At 32.2% G+C, this 24,418-nt stretch overlaps 1 pseudogene; it reads right to left on the bottom strand.

Annotated features, from left to right (window-relative positions):
* Nucleotides 1–5,972: 5,972 nt before the first annotated feature.
* The window catches only part of LOC146884608 (uncharacterized), a 34,763-nt pseudogene continuing 16,317 nt past the window's right edge, over nt 5,973–24,418 (bottom strand).

Below are 24,418 nucleotides of genomic sequence, written 5' to 3'. Positions count from 1 at the left end.
AATACACTTGTTGGAGACGCAACTGGATTCTCGGCCCAAAGATGATGGTGTGGCAAATGGATGAAGGCGTGGGCTGCATATTAAAAAGAGCCTAATTAGGATTTAGGCAACATAAAAACATTAATGGTCCAAAGATTCAAGACCTAAACAATTATTTAAAAAAAACATAATAAAGAAAATTAGGCCTGATCATTGGCCCATGTTGAAAGCCCTCCGGGTGGTATTCATCCAGCATGCTTCCAGATTCATACATGTTCAATTAAACTTTAGATGAACACCCAAGCACAACAATTACTAATATGAAAACCATGCTTTTAACTCATCCCTAAGCCCAACATTAACCCTCATATTTGTTCATGCAACAATTCACCCAAATATCAATACGCAGTAACATTTCAATATTTCACATCAGAAATCACTCAAACAAAACGAAGAAAGTAAATACAAGGAATCAACCTTGCTCCCGCACCAGTAAAAACCAAAAATGGTCATCATGCCCCATGCGTCGCTTCGTGGGACATGAACACCGTCGGATGGTTTCTAGGCAGAAACCGAGAAACGCGAAAACAACGAGAAACAAAATGACGAAAGGCTCTCATGTATTCAACATACCGTAGAACGCATAAATAATAAACCAAGCATGTAAAGCAATTCCCCTTACCTGGACTAATTCCTTCCCTTACCTTACTTTTCTAGCCTTAAAACTAATTAAATAAAATAAAAACGAAAATTGTATGTTTAATTGCAAAGGTTTCTAGGCTCTCCATAACTTAGCAATAAGTAACTATTTATCGCTAGCCAAGGTTTGAACTCTTATCCACTCAATTATCAAGCATATGCACAACTAACAAATCGTTACATGTTTCATGACATTTCATGCACATATATGATTATGAGACCACATCACACAACCACACATCCATGCAAAATAAAATAAATAATTAAAACATCACATTGATGGCATACATAGGATTTGAACCTAAGTCCTTCAGACACAATCTCACACAACCAAATACTCTTAATCACTTAAGCTACCACTATTCATTTGCTATGACTTGACAAACTAATTCTCTTAGAGGTACTTCCAATCCACAATTATTGTTAATTAAATATTTATTATTTATTTAATTTTCTCGAGTCTTACAATTCTCAACCAACATATGGGTAAAAACGCAAGTTTCGATATATATATTGACGAGAAAGTTTGTTTGTCCACTCTCAACCAACTTAGGGGCAATCAAAGTCATACTTATAATTTGACTGTTTCTTTAAGCAATATTCTTGTGATTTTCTTTGAACATGACATTTTTAAATTCAAATTGTTTGATGACTTGTGCATATGGGTATTTGACCCTAGAGGCAAACCTCCAAAACCCTTGAAAATAAGAGATTGGACTCTTTCAAGATCTAAATCTCATTTTTAATAGAATTTCTATTTTGGGTTATTTTAAGGATGTGCTTTTGAATTATGTTTGTGTGTTATGTGTAGGATCTTCTAGAATTCAGGTCGAATTCTCTCTAAACATGAGAGAATGATGAATGATTGATCATGTCTATCTCAAGATAAGGACAACTTTTAATATAGAGGGAGCTACCTCTCACAGTACCAAACCTAAGGAAAAAAGTATTTTCAAGTGGCATGAATTTGAGGACAAATTTTCTATAGAAAAGAGAGTATGACGGTGGATTATCTCTTGATTTAATACAAAGGTAAAGGAATCTTTTGCTGTCACAAAGTTGCGGACAACTTCACTTTAGGAAGGAGGGTATGATTGATGACTATATCTTGATCCAAGACAAAGGTGAAGCAATCTTGAGGTGACACAAAGTTGAAGACAACTTCGCTTTAGGAAGGATGGTATGATAGAGGACTATCTCCTGAACATATACAAGAAGAACTTGAGGATGATCTTTTAGCATTAAAAGGATATGAAGATCATACAATTAAAGAATAATTTATATAATTAAATTTAATTATGTAAATGATCTAGCTTATCTTTTTTTTTTATCTTTTGTTATCTTCTGATATCTTTTGATATTTTTGATAATTTTTTATATCTTTTGATATTTTGGATATCATTTCACATTTTTCCATTTTTATCTTTTATGTTGTATCTTTTAAGGCCTATAAATACCAAGGTCTACAATAATTGTAACCACTTTTATTGATTAATAAAGTTATTTCATTAAAGAGATGATTCTCTTGGTTATTAGCTTAGGCCTCAAGGTTCTTATCAAAGACTGGAATATTTGTGGCGAATCTTCCTTGACTTATCAAAGACTTGGATCTTTGTGGCATCAATATTATTTGGTTCCTATCAAAGACAACCGTCTTTGTGGGCGAATCTTCCTTCGACTTATTAATCTCGATCGTGACGTCTTAACTTATCAATTCTGGATCGGATTGTAGCCTCTAGACTTACCTATCTTTGATTGTGACGTCTATCTTTTTGCTTCGGTTCTTATCAAAGAAGAATCTTTTTGTGGAGAATCTTCCTTTCCCTGTAACTTCTTGAACCTTATTACCATTTAGAGCATAAAGAGTAAAAATAATGAATTGGAAAACATATGTAATGGAGACATTTCAAAGGGAAATAAATATACAAGTTTAATATTATCATATTTTATATGGTTGAGTGATACCTAATATTATTTTTTCCTTATCATTAAGTGGTTCTTTTTATTCATTGCATAGAAAAACTATAATTTTTACTATTAGAATATTATATTATAAGATATGTATGCACAATCATATTAGACAATACAATAAATTATGAAGAGAGATGAAATACTTTAGATAGTAAAATGTGTTGTTTTTATTAATTAAATTAAAGTTTTAAAATTGTATATATTCAATAATTCATTTCCCTCTCAAGCATAAGGTTATAAAAGAAATTTACATTCTGATGTATAAATTTTAAATATTCATAAATTTCTTTCGTATTATTTATGATACTTAGCTTGATAATGTTCATCATTTATGAATATTAGAATCTTTCTAATGTTAATATTCGTTTATGTAATTAATTCGAAGTTGGTTATTTAAACTTTTTGAGTCACCTAGATTTATGTCAATTCTACAAAACAAAATTGAAAAAAATAGTCGTTAAAAGTCCAAAAGATGTGTGAATTATGCAATGATATGAAATACTATTGGATACAATAGTCCCATTAGTCATCCTCAGAATAGTAACATCACACACTCATTCTAAGAAATAACTCAAAGTTTTAGAATTCAAACCTCTTTAAAAAAAAACGTTTTTAAAAAGAAATTTGATACTGAAAGGGAAGTTGGATTTTCTATATATTATTTATCACCAAAATAAATAATTCTAATGGATTTTCTTAGTTTCCATTTTTATTGTCTCATCCTTGAAAGGAAAATAAAAGAAAAATTAGGTCACAACCAATCCAAAAACAAAGAAACTACAAACTTCAATAAACGACACTTGTTTGGCCAAGAAAATTCCAAACTTGTTTTTTTGTACACACTTCACCAATCAAAAATATCAATGCCGGAATGGAAAATTTGCTACTTAATGACTGAAAATTTCAGCCACATCTATTTCACCCAAAATTCTTTCATATATATTTTTTTTACATAATATCTTTGAAAGACTATTAATAAAAAAATAAATAAATATCTTGTTTGATTTTTTTATCAATAATTTTAGGGTCAAAATAATATATTCAAATTAAGTGTAGTTTTAATGTATATATATATATATATATATATATATATATATATATATATATATATATATATATATATATATATATATATATATATATATATATATATATATATATATATATATATATATATATATATATATATATATATATATGGAGAGAGAGGTGAGTCACTCGATCTGATTCTCTACTTATTTGCACAAATCATAAAACTAATGCGGAAAAAAGAAAAATGACTAAACTCCAACTATTGCCACTGTGATGAGAATTCTTTGATATCTTTGATGACCCAAATCACAAAACACCTGTTAGTAATTAACATAATAAATTGTTGTCAATTATTTGGGACTACACTATCAAGTTGTTTGATGTAACTAAAAATCAAAATTAGCTATTTATGTCATGATTATTTGTAAAGAATCTTTTCGAGACATAGGAGAAAAGGTCTCTTTATAATTGATTCCTTCCTTTTGAGTGAACCCTTTGGCAACGAGTCTTGATTTATGTCTCTCAATGTTACCTTGTGAGTCTTTCTTAGTTTTAAAAACCCATTTGCATCCAATGAAATTTACACCATCAGGTAACTTTACAAGATCCCAAACTTGATTAGACGCCATTGAATCCATTTCATCTTTCATAGCATCATACCACAAATTTGAGTCTTTAGAACTCATGGCTTGTGAGAACGTTTCAGGATCATTTTCGGTTCCAATGCTATAATATGATTCTTGTAAATACACTTCATAATCACTAGAAATTGTTGATCATTTGATTCCTATAGATCTTCTTAATGTTACTTCACTACCTAGATGAAAAACCTGTTGTTCAACAGGTTCTCCAACATTTATTTTTTGTTCCTCAACAACTTTATATATATATATATATATATATATATATATATATAATCATTTTCAACAACTTGTAGAATTTGAACAACTAATTGTCTAAATGCCCTTCAACTGGAGGAGCTTGAATGACTACCCGTCTATGGTTTGATTGAAAGGGTTGGACTTCATTGTGATCCTTTTCAAAATCAATATATTGAATTAAATCACTCCCACTTATCAAGTCATTTTCAAGAAAATTTGCATTCCTTGATTCCACAGTTCTAGTGCTATGAGATGGAAAATAAAATCTATAACCTTTGGACGTTTTAGCATATCAATTGAAATACCACTTAATAGTCATAGGGTCTAGTTTCTTCACTTATAGGTTGTAAATTTTCACTTCAGATGGGCATCCCCAATTTCGTATATGTCATAAACTAGGTTTCCAACCATTGAACAACTCAAAAGGTGTCTTTAAAACAAACTTGGTTGGACTCAATTTACTATATACACAACCGTCTTAAGTGTTTCAATCCACAGGAAGTTAGGAGCTTTGCATTACTCCTCATGCTTCTAACCATATCCATTAAAGTTCGATTTCTTCTTTCTGCCATACAATTCTGATTCGGAGAACCAGACATAATGTATTAGGCAACAATTCCATGTTCTTGAAGAAATTTTGCCAATGGACCATGTGCTTCTCCATTCATAGTGTATCTACCATAGCTCTCTCCACCTCTATCTGATCTCACAATCTTAATTTGCTTTCCTCATTGTAACTCTACTTCATCCTTAAAAACTTCAAAGCCATCTAAAGGTTCATCCTTAGAACGAAGTAAGTAAAGATACATGTATCATGAGTTATCCTCTATAAAGGTGATGAAGTATCTCAGTTTACTTGCATCCATATTTAGACAAAAAAATATTTGTATGAATAATTTCTATTAAGTTTGAACTCATTTTAGCACTTCTCTTAGACTTGTTAGTTTGCTTACCCTTAATGTAATCTACATAAGTTTCAAAGTCAGTGAAATCTAAAGTATTAAGAACTCCATCATTTATTAATTGCTTGATTATCTCAATATAGACATGTCCCGATCTTTGGTGCCATAACGTAGAAGAATTCTCATTCACAATACATTTTTTTAACCCAATAGAGACATGCATTGAACTACAAGTTGTGTGATTTTGTAATTCAATAGAATATAGATCATCACATAATTCACTGAAACCAACAACTTTCAATTTATTCAATAAAGTAAAACCAGAATCCATAAAATTAAAAGAAAAACCCAAAGGTGTAAGTTGCAAAATGGAAATTAAGTTTTTTCTAAAATTAGGAACATAACATACTTTTCTAAGGACAAAATAAAACCACTGCTTAAAAACCAAATTTCATGTCCCAATGGCCTCCACATTGAACTCATCTTGCTTCCTAAATATATGCAATTTTCATTTCCTATCGATCTTCCTAGGTTTTGCATACCCTCTATGGTAATAAAAACATGAATTGTAGATCCATAATCAATCCACCATGTGTTATGATTAATACTAGTCATATTAGATTCATAACAAACAAAAGTAAAATAATTACCTTTCTTCTCTAGCCAATTCTTAAACTTTGCGCAATTCTTTTTCATGTGTCTCTTCTTTTCACAAAAGAAATATTAGGACTTCTTCTTTATAATAGGGTAAGCAAACATCTTTCCCTTTTGATTAACTTGATTCTTCTTATTCATAAAATAAGTAGTCAAGTTCACCATTTGACCTTCCTCCATTAGCAACCTTTCCTCTTCTTGAACACACATGGTCAACAATTCATTAATAAACCATTTATGCTTAGTGTGTTATGAGAAATTTTGAAAAAAGCATATTGATAAGCCAAAGTACACAAAGTATAATGTACTAGAAAGAAATCAAACATGGTAACCTCTAAGGCCTTTAGTTGATCACGCATTCCCTTAATTTCGGTGAGTTTTAAGGATGAAAATTGCATACTAAGGTACTTATAACAAATTTATCAGATGTGGTAAATTGTTCACAAATAGCCTTTAATAAATTTCTCCCATTGTCATTCTGACCAATATAACCCTGGAATCCAACAAAAATATTGGTCTTTATGAATGTCACAAAGAGACAATTTTACCTCTCCCACTTTTTATAAAGATCAACAACATTTGGAGTGTTGGTTTCATTGATAACCAGTGACTTTGGTTTTCTAATAGCATAATCAATGTCCATCCATTCTAAATGAAGAAGAACTCTCTCGTTCCAAACCTTATAATTTTTCTCTTTTAGTTCGTGAATACCGTAATTGATATAAAAAATATTTACAGATTGAAACTACAAAATATAACAATACATGCTCATTATCATAATTTGAGACTATAACAAAATAATGTTTTGTCAATGCAAATATGTCTTAACCAATGAATCTAGTAATATAAAATTTGTCTGTGGGTCAACGTCATACTCAATTAGACTCACATAACCACCAAAAGATAAATCTATTAGATTATTTCATTTTCTCAATTTTTATGGGAGAATTAAGAAATATAATCAAATATTTTATTCTAATAAAAATCACACAAAGATGCAACAAAATCCCTATGGGTAAAAATTCATCACATTACATATAATTAATTACAATTAATGTTTATTAAGTGATTATAATATCAATCAATCAAAGATGTTGTAGCCACTCTCTAATTCATTAAAATTATATCCACCATTCAAACATTTCAAACATTTAAATATTTGCATCAACATTATCTATAATGCAATCAAAATAATAATATTCGTTATATAAATTAAATATACAACATATCATATATTAACATATATTACGTACAAAACCTTATAGTACGTACAAAAACATATATTGCATACACAACCTTATAGTACGTACAAACACATGTATTACGTACAAAAATTTATAATACGTACGAAACATATATTACGTACAAAAACTTATAGAAAAGTTTTCTTCAGTCTAGTATGAAGGATTTCTGTTATCAAAAAGATTTAAAAGGAACACTTATATGTCAATCCTTAATGAATTCATGTTGTACTTCAAATAAAATGCACTATTTGACCATCACTCCAGAAAATATTTCACATTAAAAATATGGATATAAAACAAAATTATATACTCCTCATTATTTTAACAAAATAAAAAGGTGCCTTTTTAATTTATCAACCTCAAAAATAATTTGCACACCCACTGTTTAAAAATTTCTCTCAATAGTTAAAAGCAAGTAGCAAACTTTCACACTATATAAGTACACATAATAAAACTCATACCCCCTAGAACGATTCTCAAAAGCCTCAAAGAAAGTGTATAATGACTATTTTTTTAATGTTAGAATCTACATTAATTTTACAACTTGTCTCTTGTAACTAACTTAAAAATACCACATAGAATCCCCAAATATTATTCAATAAATATAAATGTAGTACTTAAAAAATTAAATTTCTGAATATATATATATTGGCAAAGATTAGGCACCAGTTCTAAGTTAACTGAAGCTTATACCTTGATAGCCTAAGTATAAGCTGTAGTTCTTTAATTCTCTTAAAGAACCGAAGCCTATAACCAGGCAATCAGGGTATAGGTTTTGGATGACCTAGAAGTAGTGTCTATACTTTGTCAATAATTTCAAAAATGTCACAATATTTTTAAAAGGCTTACCTTAGTGTTTAAGTATATACTCTAGTTATTTTTGAAATTGAGGTCTATACCTTGACTGTTTGGGTATGAGCTTCAATGCTCTCAAAGAACTGAAGCCTATAATTGGTGCTTATAGGGGATTATTGCTGTAGATTTACAAATTAATCAAAGTAAAGTTTCAATTAATTTGTTGGCGTTCTCACTTTTAACCAAAGTACAGTCTCAATTAAAAATGAGAACTTTTAGATTATCCACAGTAAATTCAACCAAAGTACAGTCTCAATCAAATTTACTATGCCTAATCATGTCTATTCTTTTATCTCCTCACCAAATAAAAAGCTTAATTAATCAAAGTAAAGTCTCAATTAATTGTAGTTAGAATAAATACCTTTAACCAAAGTAAAGTCTCAATTATTGCTAAAAACTCATTTAATCATATGAAAGTTTCTAAATAAAATCAAAGTAAAGTCTCAATTTAATTTAAAAGCCCTTGGACTCATATGATCAACATGCATATAGATTTAAAATCATTATTTCTTACGTGATTAAAGATAAAAGACATAGATGAATCAAAACCTCAAGAATAATAAAAGGAAAAAAGAAATTAATTGATCTAACCTCAGAATCCAATTAAGAAATTACAATGAAATCAACCCAAGAAGTTTAGCAATCCATGGAAAACAAAATAAAAAGAAGAATAGAGAAAAGAAAAGAGAGAGAAAGGAAACGAAATTAGGCACCCCTAAAGGTTCCAAAACTCCGAAGTCCCGAGCTTGTTTTTTCTGCTTCCCTTTTGGTCTCTTTATATAGGACTTGGACTGGGCTTTTCGGTTGCTTAAACCTCTCAAATATCTTTTAAAATAAAGATAAAGATAAATATTCAAATATATTTGGAGAGATCTAAATTATTTGACAAATATAGTTTGGTTAATAATTTATGATATAATAAAATAAATTAATTATTTAAAGATATCTAATAATTTATTAACAAATAATATTTGCATTAATTTTCTCAATAAGTCATTTTTAATCCTGTAGTCCAAATTTGTAGAGACATCCAAAAATATCAATATTTGCAATTAAACCACTCTCTTTTGACCAGTCTTTGACTTTTTGACCAGATTTGAACATTTTGACCAGAGTTTGACTAGTGTTGACCAGTTTGACTGTCCAATAGCATCCTGACACGTGGCAGAGTTCACTTTCTCCAAACTAGGGTTTCTGCATGTGCAATGGAGGTTGCGGCTGCTGCTGGGTGGTTTAGTTTTCGACGAACTTGGAGGTGATGGTGAATGCGTTGGTCTGGTCTGGTTGTGCGTTTTGGTTACAAGTCTGCGGTGACCATGGTGTAGGTTTCTGACGAGCGAAGCAGATGCGTGAACGCTATTGTTGCTGGTTGATGCGAGGTGATCTGCGGCATCACTACAAATGCATGGTGATGGTTGCGCGCTCGTTACTGTTGCGCGGTGGCTGACGGTGTTATAGTGGTGGCTTGTCAAGCTTAGTGTGATGGTTTCCGCTGCTGTGTTGGTGAATGAAATGATGAAGGTGTGTTGTAGATTCGTGTGGAGATGGAGAGCGGTGCAAATTCACAGCATTGGGCGCTGCTGCGGTTGTTGCAGGTGCGTGAACGGTGGCTGCTGCAAAGATGGTGCGAGGTTGAAGGTGCAGGTGAGCAGGTGGCGGCTGACGGCGCTGCTGTTACGTTTTCTGGCAAGGTGGACGGTGAAGGGCGGTGGCTGCCATGGTGATGGAAGGAGAGGAGAAATTTAGGGTTAGGGTTTCATGTGTGAGATGGAGGAAGATGATGACGTGGCAGTGTTTCATTGGTGTAGATGTGTTTGCAAGGATTAATGTCACGTGGCTTGTTCTAGTTGGCCAATTTTAAAAGTTGACGATCGCCACATGGCAGCATCTGAGTGCATCTATTTTATGAGTGGAAAAATAGACAAAGGTAGGGGTGCAGAAGTAAGTTTTGTGAGACCCATTTTGAAAGAGAGGAATGTATAAGTAATGTATGGGGTACAAAAGTGATTTTTCCAGAACTTGCTGATTTTAGCTTTATTTAGAGGTGTTTTATAATTTCAATCAATTTATTTTTCCACCTTTAAATAAGCTTAATCTTAACTTCAACTACATCAACAAATGTTAAAATATCCAAAAATAACTTATGCAACTAAAAATCATTTTTCAAGACATTTTTATCACATAAGTTCAAATGGCCTAATTATCAGAATTGTTAATTAAATCACTCTTTAAGCACACAAATTCAATTAAATAATCAGAATTAAACACTGAATGAGGGCAAAAATACGCATTCATCCGTCATCTAAGGATGTAGAACGTGGATGAACATGATGGTGGTCATGTTTTCTGGAATTAGAGGATAATGGTTTTCCGATGAGTGTGTATGTACATTTTATTTTGGTTATCAATTGTTTATGTGCAAGCTCATCGTATCTGCTTGTGTTTGACAATGATTGTGTAACTCGTTACATGGGAACATATGATGTTTCAAGTGGAGTTGGTGACGCTTAGTGCGAGAGAGGGGCACCATGGGAAAAACTATTATTAATCATTATTAATGTTTTTGTAAACAATAATTGTACTCAATTTTTGGAGGTGTAAACATTGAGACAAATTATGGTTTTTGGTTTGTTAGTGCTTTTAATAAAGTGATGTTTTCCCATGTTTTGGGAAATGGTTTTTATTCAATGCGATATTAATACTATTATTATTTCTATTTATTGAAAATAGTATTATATGCCTAGGCTGTTACATAAAGCATGTTTTACATGTGAAGAAACACTACATCTCATGAATTCAAACACGGAAGGAAGATAATATATTTAATGCATATGTCATAATATTATTTCTTTGATCTTCCATATATGTCAAAGCTAGATCTTAAAACATTGCATAAATTTAATGCATGTAGGGAAGAATGTGTGTGATAGCTTGATCGCTACACTTCTTAACATTCAGGGAAAGATCATGATGAAATACCTTTAGCCAAGGGACCTATAACCAGAGCTCTAGCTAGGAGGATACAAGAAGATTAGGCCTCCTCTAAGCATGACAAACCCAAGTTAAAGTTTGATAACGCTATCGTTGACGCGTTCAAATTAATACTACTAAACTATAACAACTTCAGTATTGTTAAGAAAGTAGTCAACAAAATAGAAAGGGTAAAGTAAACCCTAAGTCGTCTCCCAACGAACACGGAATTGATTTTTAACAAATTAGTTCTTATAAAACAATACAAGAGTTAGTCAAATAAAATTATAAAAATATGAGGGATAAAGATAAAAAGATAAAATAAGATATAAACAATAGTAAAGAAAATAGATTGATTCCATTGCTTTTTCAAAATAGATTCATCATCGGTTATCTAAAGATTATTGCTCAATTATTATTGTTGTAGATTTACAAATTAATCAATGTAAAGTCTCAATTAATTTGTTGGCGTTCTCACTTTTAACCAAAGTACAGTCTCAATTAAAAGTGAGAACTTTTAGATTATCCACAGTAAATTCAACCAAAGTACAGTCTCAATCAAATTTTACTATGCCTAATCATGTCTATTCTTTTATCTCCTCACCAAATAAAAAGCTTAATTAATCAAAGTAAAGTCTCAATTAATTTTCATTAGAGTAAATACCTTTAATCAAAGTAAAGTCTCAATTATTGGTAAAAACTCATTTAATCACATGAAAGTTTCTAAATAAAATCAAAGTAAAGTCTCAATTAGATTTAAAAACCTTTGGACTCATATGATCAACACGCATATAGATTTAAAATCATTACTTTTTATGTGATTCAAAGATAAAAGACATAGATGAATTAAAACCTCAACAATAATAAAAAGAACAAAGAAATTATTTCATTCTAACCTCAGAATCCATAATGAAATTACAATGTAATCAACCCAAGAAGTTTAGAACTCCACGAATACAAAAGAAGAATAGAGAGAAGAAAAGAGAGAGAAAGGAAACGAAATTAGGCACCCCTAAGGGTTCCAAAACTCCAAAGTGTCGAGCTTGTTTTTTGCTTCTCCCTTGGTCTCTTTATCTAGGAATTGACTGGGCTTTTCTGTTGCTAAAATCTATCAAATATCTTTTAAAATAAAGATAAATATAAATATTTAAAAATATTTGGAGAGATATAGACTATTTGACAAATATAGTTGGTTGATAATATCAATATCTAATATAATTAAATATATTAATTACTTAAAGATATATGATAAATTATCACCAATTAATATTTGTATTAATTTTCCAAATCAACCCTTTGCAATCTCCTCAAATTATCTTCTAAATAATCCAATATCTTCAAGATATATTTGTTTGTTGTGGATCTAAAAAGATTCCAGAAGATCTTGTCATATTTAAAAAGATTTGGTAGTTAATATCTTTTAATATTTTATGATATAATTAAATAAGATAATTATTTAAAAATATCAAATAAAATATCTAAAGATATATTTTTCCCAAATTATCTTCTATCATAAAGATAAAGAAAACCGCAAGGTCCAATTTTTTTGTTCCTCTCTTCTTGGTTTAGCCAAACTTCTTCACTTTTTCAAGTTTTTCTTGTCGTCTTCATGCAATGCTTGGCTTGAATTTTTGTGCTTTTGATAATTTCTTATTCTTGGATTTATCTTTAAGGTGTCATGAAGCTTTAATCAATTTATTTCCACACCTCCATGAGCTCAACTTAGCTGCAGCTGCACTAACACACCTCAAAATATCCAAAGAACATTTATGCAACTAAAAAGCTATTTTTAACATGTTTTTGTATCTCATGCTCAATAAACTCAATTATAGGAAATCCCAATTAAATCAATCTTTAAACACACAAATTCAATTAAATACCCATAATTAAACACTGAATGAGGGAAAAAATACGCACTCATCAAAGTTCCTGTGAGCTAAGGAGGATGTGAAGACTTAGCCTAGGACTCTGTAATTTGTAAACATTAGACTAGGGTTTAATTTTAGGCTTTGTATTTTGGGCCCATTAGTATAAGGTTTTAGGCCACATAATTAGGCCTTGGTGGGTTTTAAGCTTAGAATAGGTTTTGGGCCATAAGGAGTTGGGCTTGATAAGAAGAGGTGCATTTTTGGGGTTTAAACCCTAGTTTGGTGCGCTAGCTTGGAGAGTAAGATAGGGTTACCATTCTCCTTTTGCACCTACAAGCATGGAGTATGTAACTTGCTTTGGTGGTAAGTCACACTTTGTGCATGCACTCTTTTTGGCTTCAAATACAACATTCTATAGCAATTTTCACTCCCATTTTTTGGAGACACCTAGCTCTTGTAAGATCCGAGAAAATTAAATAGTTAATTAAATAATTATTTAATAAATGTGGGTAATAAAAGCATTTAAAGTATTTAATGCGGATTGCTATGATGTGGAAAAGTACTAGCTCAAGTGGTTGAGAGTACCTTGTTTGTGTGTAAGGACTTGGGTTCGAGTCCTATGTATGACATTTGTATGTTATTTAATTTATAAATTTTTATGCTATATATTTGGATGTGAGACGTGATAACATAACCTTAGAATTGGAGGAATTATCACAATTGTGAATTGGTTGAATTGGTTGTGCACTTAATTTGTGATTGAGTGGTTGTGGGTTTAACCCTTACTAAGAACAAAACTAATTTTCTTTTTGGCAAATTTATGTTGCATGGTATTGAAGAGACGTAGAAACCCTAGCTGCATAGGGAGGCAACCTAATGGGCTAGAAACCATCCAATAATGGTTCATGATTAGTTATTAACATGATACTTAAAGTAATTTTCGTTTTAGCATTAAGCACACCTAATTGGAGAGGCAAAGGGTACTGCATTTTCGTGTAAGGGCTGGACATTGAGTTTCCAGAAGGGTAATACTGATTGCAAGGAGTGGGGAGACTGAAAAACGTGTTGGAAGTGCAAGAGAAGGCTAAGAAGGCTTTTGGGTTAGAGACACATCAAGAATCCGAATTGAGTTAATAGGGTTCATAGTATGTACGAATTTGAGGATATAATGTCAAATGAAATTGGGTCAGTAAATTATGTGTGATTTATTTTGTGATATTGACTATGGAGTCTAGATTAAATTCTGGACAACTTGGCATATCACAGGTACAACAACCTGGGTGTTTTTTCTGGGTTCTGATGTACCGCTTGGCGGCACTCAGCTTGCCGCCAGGCGATGATGGAAACAGTGAGGCTTCGTGGTGTTGATTTTGGGTTAGTTTTGAGGGAAGAGGCTTAATGGTAATAGAAATTGCTAGCGGACATGGGAAGGTACGATAAACCTATGAGAAGATGTCCTATGTTGGTGCTAGGTGGGGAATTATAACTAGGGTGTGATATGTTGGAAGCAATGTCACGGAAGGAAGGGAGAATGGGAATTCTAAGTAGATGCTTCAAGTTTTAGAATTATAAGCACGTTGCTTATGCGTTGTTAGTATGGACTTACTCATGGCGTATGGATCCTAATGGTCATTGGGGACTCACATTCATTGGCGGATAATGTGTGATTTTGCAATATTGGGTGTGGTAAGCAAGAGTAGGTTCACATGGTCATCCGTGAGGGGTTGAGGGAAAAGAAGCAAAGGAAAGATTGAGAGAAGGTTTCATTCATTTAGTGCAGAATGTTGAGAATATTTAACTTAAGGTAGTGTATTGTTGGTTATTACCATAGGAGGGACATACTTATGACTCTATGATGAAGCCTTGGCAACTTAGAAACCTTGAATGGATGGGTTTACGATTGTAAAGTATAGGTTAATGAACTTATGAATGTTACAGATTACCCATAGTATAACTTTGATGGAGGAGTGTTTATTTGAATCTTTGAGGAGAGCGATATACCACAAGTCCGACCAATTGAGGGCCAAAATAGAAGTTGTCTACTACTGATATGGCGCTTGGCAGTAAGAGTGGGGCACCAAGCGTTATGTGTACCAGGGGAGAGACACTGTCACGAGTGTGCCTAGCGGCAGAGTATGGTCCGTCAGGCAATAGACACCACAATAGTGGGTCTATGTGCGAGTAGCGCCTAGCGGCAAGGGATAAACCACCAGGCGATAGCGTTGAAGCAGGGACTCTGCGTGCATGTCTGGCGCCTGGCGGAACGGACTATACCGCCAAGCGGCCTGGACTAAGTTCTCCTAGTGACGCTTGGGCTGTGCCGGGCGAAAATCCTGTAGAGTTTGACTTTTGTTTACGTTTTGTTGTAAGCAATGATGCCATGCTTGGATCGGGAGATGCTGTACCATGAGCTGGTAGGTTCATGGATGGTGGTTAACATGTGATGGTATAAGCAGGAGGTTCATATCCAGTTACTCTCGCGTGGGGATACGAGCGAGGTAGGTTCGTATGTTTCGTGCTCACGTTTGAGAGATGCCACGTGCGGGAAGGTACGGGGCTGGTGGATCACATGTGTTGGACTACGGTCGGGTAGGTCCGTAGAGCAGGACTACGAGCGGGGAGGTTCGTAGAGCAGGACTACGAGCAGGAGGTTCGTAGAGGCAGGACCACGAGCGGGCAGGTTCGTGTGAGCATCATATTCCCGAGTCCAAGGTTAACCTTTTGTGTGAATTGAAGGCTATACAGCCTTGGGGTTAAGCTTTTGGCCAAGAACTAAGTAAGATGAATAAGATGGGTGTATGTCTTATTTTGCATATTATATATCTGTTGTTTTATTTTCTCAGTTCACCCTTTCTGTTTGTGTATGGCGATGATCGTGTGATTCGTTACAGGGAGCAGATGTGGTTACAGGTGATGCTGAGGACGCTTAGGGGACGGAGTGAGGGCTAGCTGGGATTAAGCTAGGACTATATTTATGATTATCATTTATGTTTTATTTTGGATTTTTGGAAATTGTAAAGTTTTAAATACTACGATTTTAAATATTGTGGCGCGATGCTTAAACATTTTAATTTTCCAGCATCTTAGGAATAATAATATTGTGACATGTTATTTTCTTTTCTTTATTTATTTACTTAAATTATTAATATTCCTTAGGGATGTTACAGCTCTTCTTTTCTCCTATAAATAGAACCTTTTAGGTCATGTAAAATCATTCATGAATATAGTAAGATTTATGCTATTGAGATGACTCCATACTACTCTCCTTTTGTAAATCAACCTAGGTAGGAGTTCTCATTAGTGGATTTCTCTAGCATCCTTCTTGCTTCACGGCTTCATTGCATCCAGACTTCTTCTACTTTCATTCTCTCGGATTTATGCATGAAGATGGACTCATCATGCGGTATCATGAGCCAGGTTAAACACACTTCAAGAGATAAGTTCATCTTCTTCTTTACTTCTTCAATTTTGTGTTGTCTACTACTTGTTTTCTTGATTGTATTGAGTTTTTACCGATTGAAATGTGTTATAATGTCTTCTTGTTCGGTTCATTTCTTCTAGTTCATCTTTAACCTTCCATTATGTTCCTTTAGGTGTTGTATGTGTGAATACCGTTTGTTTTTATGTTTTATTGAGTCTTTTTTTCATTTTTGTTTAGTGCAAATGCTTATATTTTGATTCATATTGATTTTATGATCTTTACATGTTGTTTAGTAGTCTTGTTTCGTCCTTACACGTCATAATTTCAAGACTTTTTTGGTTGATTTGTGCTATTATCTTGTTCTTGGTTTATGCGTATAATATGATGCTTAAGGTTCTTTAATTTTTGATCCTAATTGAACATCTCTAGTCGGAGTAACTCTAGTAGAGGGGTCTAAGAGTAATGAGACTATCTTTGAGGAAGAGGGATGGTTAAGATTAGAAGACTACTATCAACAACCTTCACCATTATAAGACAAAGAAGAGACCCTACCCCTAGGGAGATCAGAGTTGACCTACCTTATTTTCAAGAAAAGGATGATGTGGAAGCTTATTTGGATTTGGAAATGAAGGTGGAACAACTTTTTTCTTGCCACCAAGTTCGGGAAGAAAGAAAAGTGCCTCTAACAACCCTTACCTTTCAAAGGTATGCATTGTATGAATGGACTTCTTTAGTCCAATAAAGGCTTCATAGTAATGGACCTTCAATTGAATATTGGAATGTTATAATGTCAGCCCTTAGGAGGAGACACATTCCTTCCTACTACAATAGAAATTTTATGGACAAGTTCCAAATACTCCAACAAAGAAGTATGCATGTAGATGAATATAGGCAGAAAATTGAGTTGCTTATAATGAGGGCGAGGATAATAGGAGAGGGGGCCATTACCATACCTAGATTCTTAAATGGCTTAAATCTTGATATAAGAGATAGAGTTGAAACTTTACCTTATAGAGATTCAAATGATTTAATGCAAATGTGCATTAAGGTAGAACAACAGAATTCGAGAAAATCTTTTTGAAGAAGAAATCAATTATGTGAAGAAAGATTTTAAAAGAAAAGAAAGAAGAGCCACCTACGAACTTAGCCAAGGGAAAGGGAAAAAAGGGAATAGAATGATCACACACTCAAATCAGTGAAGTCAAATGCTTTAAATGTCTTGGCAAAGGTCATATAACATCTCAATGCCCCACCAAAAAGACCATGATTCTTAAAGGTGTTGACAAGTATAGCAGCCAAGATGAAAGTGAAAGTGATGGTTCTAATGGATCTAATAATGAAGATGCTTACCCTTGTGATGAGGACCTTCTTATGGTCAAAAGTATCCTCAACAATCAACCTAGTCCACAACCACTAACACAAACAAAGAATATTTCTCATACAAGATGCAAAGTTTTAGAAAGTACTTATTCTTTCATTGTGGATAGTGGATCTTGTTGTAACTGTCGCAACGCTAGGTTGGTTGATAAACTAGCATTGATTGTCTTACCTCATCCAAAACCTTATAAACTCCATTGGCTTAATGAAGAATGAGATTTGATAGTTAATGAAAAAGGGAAGGTCAAGCTTTCCATAGGGAAATATGAAGATAGTGTGCAATGTGATGTAGTACCTATGGAAGCTTGTCACATCTTTTTGGGGATACCTTGCCAATTTGATAAGAAAACCATGCACAATGGTCTCACCAACGAGATTACCTTCACCCACAAGGAGAAGAAATTTGTACTTCACCCACTTTCACCATCTCAAGTGGTAGAGGATCAAGTTCAAATGAGGAATAAGATAAATGAAAAAACAATAGAAAGAAGTCCAAGTTTAGAAAATAAAGATGAATCTAAGGGGGAAAGATTGGTGTTCCTTCACTTAAGGTTATTCAACATGAGAACATTTGACAAAATAAATCTTTAAAAAAAAATCTCCCTGTTGAACAACCTTTATACCTCCTGATATGTAAAGGAACACTCAAATGCACTACCACATTTCATGAGCTTAAGAGTCTACCTCCTAACATTGAAAATGTTTTGAAAGATTTTGGTGATATATTTCCTAAGGAAGGGCGTATTGGGCTTCCACCATTTGGTGATCAAATAGATTTAATGCCTCAGGCCAGTCTTCTTAATTTTAGCTTCACCCTTAAATGAGTTGGTAAAAAATGATGTATTTTTTAGTTGGGGGAAAAAGAAAGAGTATGCTTTTCAACAACTCAAGGAAAAACTCACAAAAAGCACTCATTCTAGCCTTACCAGACTTTTCAAAAACTTTTGAGCTAAAGTGTGATGCATCAGATGTGGGTGTAGGTACAATAATGTTGCAAGGAGTTCACCCAATTGCTTATTTCAATGAAAAACTTAATGGTGTCTCCCTCAATTATCTCACATATGACAAAAAATTGTATGCTTTAGTTACGACCCTTCGAACAAAGGAACATTATCTAGTGTTTAAGGAGTTTGTCATTCATAGTGACCATGCTAAGTGGATGGAATTCTTGGAATAATTTCCTTATATGATAAAATACAAGAAGGAAAAAGTAATTTGGTGGTTGATGCCAAATAACACTATCATTCATATGATCAAATTAATTAATACTTCTGAACTATAGCAACTTCAGTATTGCTAAGCTAATAGTCAAGAAAATAGAAAGGGTAAAGTCAACCTTAAGTCCTCTCCCAACGACCACAGAATTGATTCTTAGAAAATTAATTCTTATAAAAACTATACAAAAGGGTCTAGTCAAATAAACAAATATTTGAAAGAAATAAATAAAATTGGAAAAAGATAAAATAAGATAAAAACAATAGAAAGAAGATAGGTTGATTCCACATTTTTTTCAAAATAGGATTCATCATTGATTTTCTAAAGATTATTGTTATTGATTTCTTGTCTAAGATCTCAAATTAATCAATGTAACTTCCCAATTAATTTGTTGTCGTCCTCACTTTTAACCAAATTAACTTCTCAATAAAAAGCAAAAACTTTATATATTAATCCTAGTAAATTTAACCAAAGTAACTTCTTAGTTAAATATTACTATGCCTAATCGTGTCTATTCTCTTGATTAATTTTTATCAAATTTTTCATCTTTAATCAAAGTAACTTCTCAATTATTAGAAAAAACCGATTCAATCATATGAAAGTTTCTAAATTTAACAAAGTAACTTCTCAATTAAAATTTAAAAACCCTTAGACTCATATGATTTTTATGTTATGTAGATTCAACATCTTGCTAACTTGCTACAATGTAAAAATCATTATTTTTACTAGATTAAGAGACAAAAGATATAGATAAAATAAATCAGAATGAGAGTCAAAAGAACAAACAAACCAATTAAGAAACTAAAGTGGAACTAATCCTTGAAGCTTAGCCCTCCATGGAATGCAAAATTAACATAAAAATAGATGAAGAGAGGGGCGAGAAGGGATGAAATTAGGCCCCCCATAAAGCGTTCCAAAACTCTGATGTTCCGAACTTGTTTTTCTGCTCCCCCTTTGCCTTTTTATATAGGACTTGATTGAGCTTGGATCTAGTTTTTCTATTGTTGAAATCACTCAAATATCTTTAAAATAATCATAAATATCAATTATCTTTGTTATGAATATCTAAAAGTATTTGGAGATATATAGTCAATTTTAAAACTATTTGAAAAATATAGTTGGTTGATAATTTTTTATATAATTAAATTAATTAATTACTTAAAGATATATGGTATAGTTTAAAATACTTTTTTTGTCCCCATTTTCGTCAAGTTTTGTCAAATCAGTCCTAATCTTGTTTTGTGTTCAAATAGGTCTTAATTTTCATCAATTTTGTTTAGTTTCATCCATTTTTGCTAACACCGTTTAAATCATTGATGGTAATGAATAATGATTGCCACATGTCACTTCGTGGGTTTTTTTTTTTAGTTTTTTTTAAATGTTCACGTGTCAACCCAATATCATGTCACATGTCAGAATCAATGTTTTATATTTAATTTAGTTCCTATATTTGTTATTTTTGTTCCATTTAATCCTAATTTTATTTAAAATTGATCAATTTTGTCCCTCTCGAAATTAAGACCAAATTTAATTTTTATATAAAATTTATAATGATTTTTTTTAATTCACATTTTTATTAAATATTTTTTTCTTAAGGTTACAATTAGTTTAATATTTGAATTTTAAGGATGAAAACTAACATCATTCATCTAAAATTTAAAAAATAGTCTTTATCCTTAAAATTTTCATTATAATTTTGAACTAATTGTAACCCTAAACCAAAATATTTAATAAAAATGGGAATTTTAATAAAAAGTAAATTTGGTCTCAATTTGGAGAGGAACAAAATTGTTTTATTTAAAAAAAAAATGGGACTAAAATGAACAAAAATAATGAATATAGGGACTAAATTGAATATAAAACATTAACTCTAACATGTGGCACGTTGTTGGGTTGACACGTGGACATTTAAAAAAAATTAAAAAAAAAACAAAAAAAATCACGAAGTGAAACATGACAATCACTGTTCATTACTTTTAATGATTTAAATGGTGTTAGCAAAAAATGATTAAATTTAACAAATGACGAAAATTTGGACCAAAAAGGTATTTTAACATATGATAAATTATCGTCAACTAATATTTACATTAATTTTTCAAATCAGCCTTTTACAATCTCCTCTAATTATCTTCTAAATAATCCAATATCTTCAAGATATGTTTTTTTTTTGTGGAGATCTAAAAAGATTTAAGGAAATCTTGCCATATTTAAAAAGATTTTGTGGTTATTATCTTTTGATATTTTATGATATAATTAAATAAGATAATTATTTTAAAGCACAAAAGCCAAGTAAGAATCCAATGTTGAAGGCTAAATGAGGGCATAAGTATGCATTCATCAATGCCTTATCTAGGAGGCACACTTTGTTTCCAAAGTTGGGAGCCCAAATTCTTGGATTTGATCACATTCCTAAAATGTATGCTCAATATTATGAGTTTTCATCCACCTATGTTGAGTGTTAATGTGAATGGTGGGTACTTATTTAAAGAAGGAAAAGTTTTTATTCCCCAAAGTTCACATAGAAATCTCCTAATCCAAGAAACACATGAGAGAGGTTTAAGGGCCATTTTGGGGTGGAAGGATATCCAAAGACATTGTTATAGATGTATCTCATGTTTACAATCTAATCCTAGGATAATACCTCATGGACTCTATACCCCCTAGCCTATTGCTTCAGCCCTCTGGGAAGATATCGGTATAAATTTGTCCTAGGTCTCCTAAAAACCCAAAGGGGTTGTATTCCATTTTGTGGTGGTTGATCATTTTAGAGAAATGCACATTTTATACGCTGATAAAAAGTGGATGATTCGAGCAACATTGCTAGGCTCCTCATTAGAGATGTGGTGAGACTTCATGGTATACCACACACCATAGTATCAGATAGAGACACCAAGTTCCTTAGTCATTTTTAGAAAAGGCTTTGGTCAAGACTAGGAACTAAGTTGAAGTTCTCTACTTCTTGTCATCCCCAAAATGATGGGCAGAAAAGTCAATAGGTCTCTCTATACTATGTTAAAGGCAATATTAAAAGGAAACCACAAATCCTAGGATGAGTACCTTTCCCATATTAAGTTTTCTTCCAATAGAGTATTTGATAGCACTTTTAAGATCTCTCCTTTTTAGGTTGTTGTTGAGACCCAGTTTAGGGTCTAATTTATCCAGCAAGTGCACTAGTTCAGTTGTAGTGCAACAATGTCATATCCACCAAAATTTTGTTTGATAAAACAATAATCTATAATCTACTTTAAGTTTTGCAATAAAATAGTAACAAAGATTGGTTTTTGAAAGTTTGAAAATAGATTCAATTAAGTATAAAGCTAAGTGATGTTGATTAAGATGTTGGGATTGAACTTGGCTTCTTTCACTCAACTCCATTGCCCTTGATTATCAATAAATTATGTTCTTTATCTTAGTGTTACTAGAAATATTAGAACCTACGATGTCATATGCATGATGATTCCCATCTAGGTGGAGGAACCCTTGCATTAAGAAAAAAGACTTTTTAAACCAACTAGAGGAACCCTTGCATTAAGAAAAAGATTTTTTAAACCAACTAAAGTTGCATATCCATCTCTGGTATATGCCAAGAATTAGGAGATTTAATTGGATCTAAACATTAAATCAATTCTCATTGTTATCTAGTGTTAATGAAATATGAAGATTGATCAAGTCACCAAAGCAATGAAAGCAAATCAAATAACCAACACATAAAAAGAGAACTTAATATATATCAAACCAAGTGCAGTACAAAGAGTTCAGAAGTTACATCCCATCCCAACTAGGAGGAGGTTAGTTGCTCATAATGATGTTTATAATAAGCAAATGAAGTAGCTTTCCTCCTTCCATAGCTTACAAGAAGATGTTCTAATATGAACCTAAGCTAATGGATTTTCTCTCTCTAAAATGATTTATAAAATCAACATGAAAATAACAGAGACATGATTTGCATTTATAGAAATTCTAAGTGTTGCTCTAGTTCCTATCCAAGTAAATCAACCATGGAGGTTTCTCCCATGAGTGGGTTTGTTCCCAAGCTTGCGCAGTCAACTTGGTGATCAACAATGGAGCTTTCCCTCCCATGGGATTTCCTCTTAAAGCTCAAATGTCATTCTAGAGCTTGAGGTTTCCTTGCAATGAGGGTTTCCTCAAATGTGGCTCAATGCCAATATCACTGCTCAGCCTCAAGCTCATACTTTGGATTTTCTCATTTGATCTATTTTGGTTGTGCTGCAACATTGGGGCTTAGAACAACTTCTTAATTTCCTTCATTTTTCCAGTAAAAACAACACAATTTGTTAAATTCCACTTTTTATAACTTTTTCGCTCTTCATTCTATATTTTAATGCATAAGGAGTTGTTTTAGTGATTTTTACATTGAATCAATGCAAGATAAGTGTCTAAATGATATGTAATTAAACTAAAACTAGACACTTATCAACATGCCCCAAATTTAGCTCTTTGTTGCCCATAAGAAAAACATAAACTATTCTACATAATGGTTTCAAAAGTCTGATCATGGTTGGTCGAAGAACTTATAATTCCAACTGAGCAAAAGCTAAGAAAAATGGAATCACAATACTTGAATTAGAACCAAGGAAATTTTGTTAGACACAAATGCAGTTTAGTCATCATAGTTAAAGATCAAACACAAGGTCTCTCAATGGATTTTCTATTTAAGAATGCATAATTGCATCCTCCTAAGTGCTTAAAGTGTTTGCTCTCTATCTTTGGAATTGTCCACTTAGCTTTATATTTCCTTTCCAACTTCCATATACACATAATTGGAAAAGATCACTATGGTCTTTTTGACTTATAACGTGGTTGTGTTATGAAAGAACTTTGTTTTACAAGACAAGCAAGATTCACTTCTGAAAAGGATAACAACAATGTGTAATTGCCATGAGTCTAAGTTATTCCAACCTTCTTTTTCTCTTTTTTTACTTTTCCGCTGCAGTCCAATTTCTTTTTCTTTTTCATTCCCTTAAGTACACCTCTTATTGACTTGCTTTGCTACATTATTTTTTGTTTTAAGGTACCTCAATTTCAAATTGCATTCTATATTTTTTTTTTATCATTTTTAGGTATGGTTTCAACATGCCCTTAATTTATTCATTTGTCATTATCACAACCCACCATTTCTCTCCATGGCACATATACCTTTATTTCATCTTTCTCATCAGTAAGAAAGGTTGGATTACCTAAATTCTAAGCTCGGGGTGTGTGTGGCCAAGGTTCAAAAAAGAGTATTTTTCATTCAAAAATTGTGTAAGGTGGTTTTTTTTGGCTTTGTTTAAGCAAAAAATTTCACAAAAAACTTGCCTTGATCTTTTTTATGCCAATCATGCTTAAT

The sequence above is a fragment of the Vigna unguiculata genome, chromosome 7, assembly GCF_037176805.1.
Source record: "Vigna unguiculata cultivar grain cowpea cultivar isolate G323 ecotype 2 chromosome 7, ASM3717680v1, whole genome shotgun sequence".
NCBI lineage: Eukaryota > Viridiplantae > Streptophyta > Magnoliopsida > Fabales > Fabaceae > Vigna > Vigna unguiculata.
The sequence above is the reverse complement of the archived record's forward strand: the minus strand, read 5'-3'. Positions and strand labels throughout refer to the sequence as shown.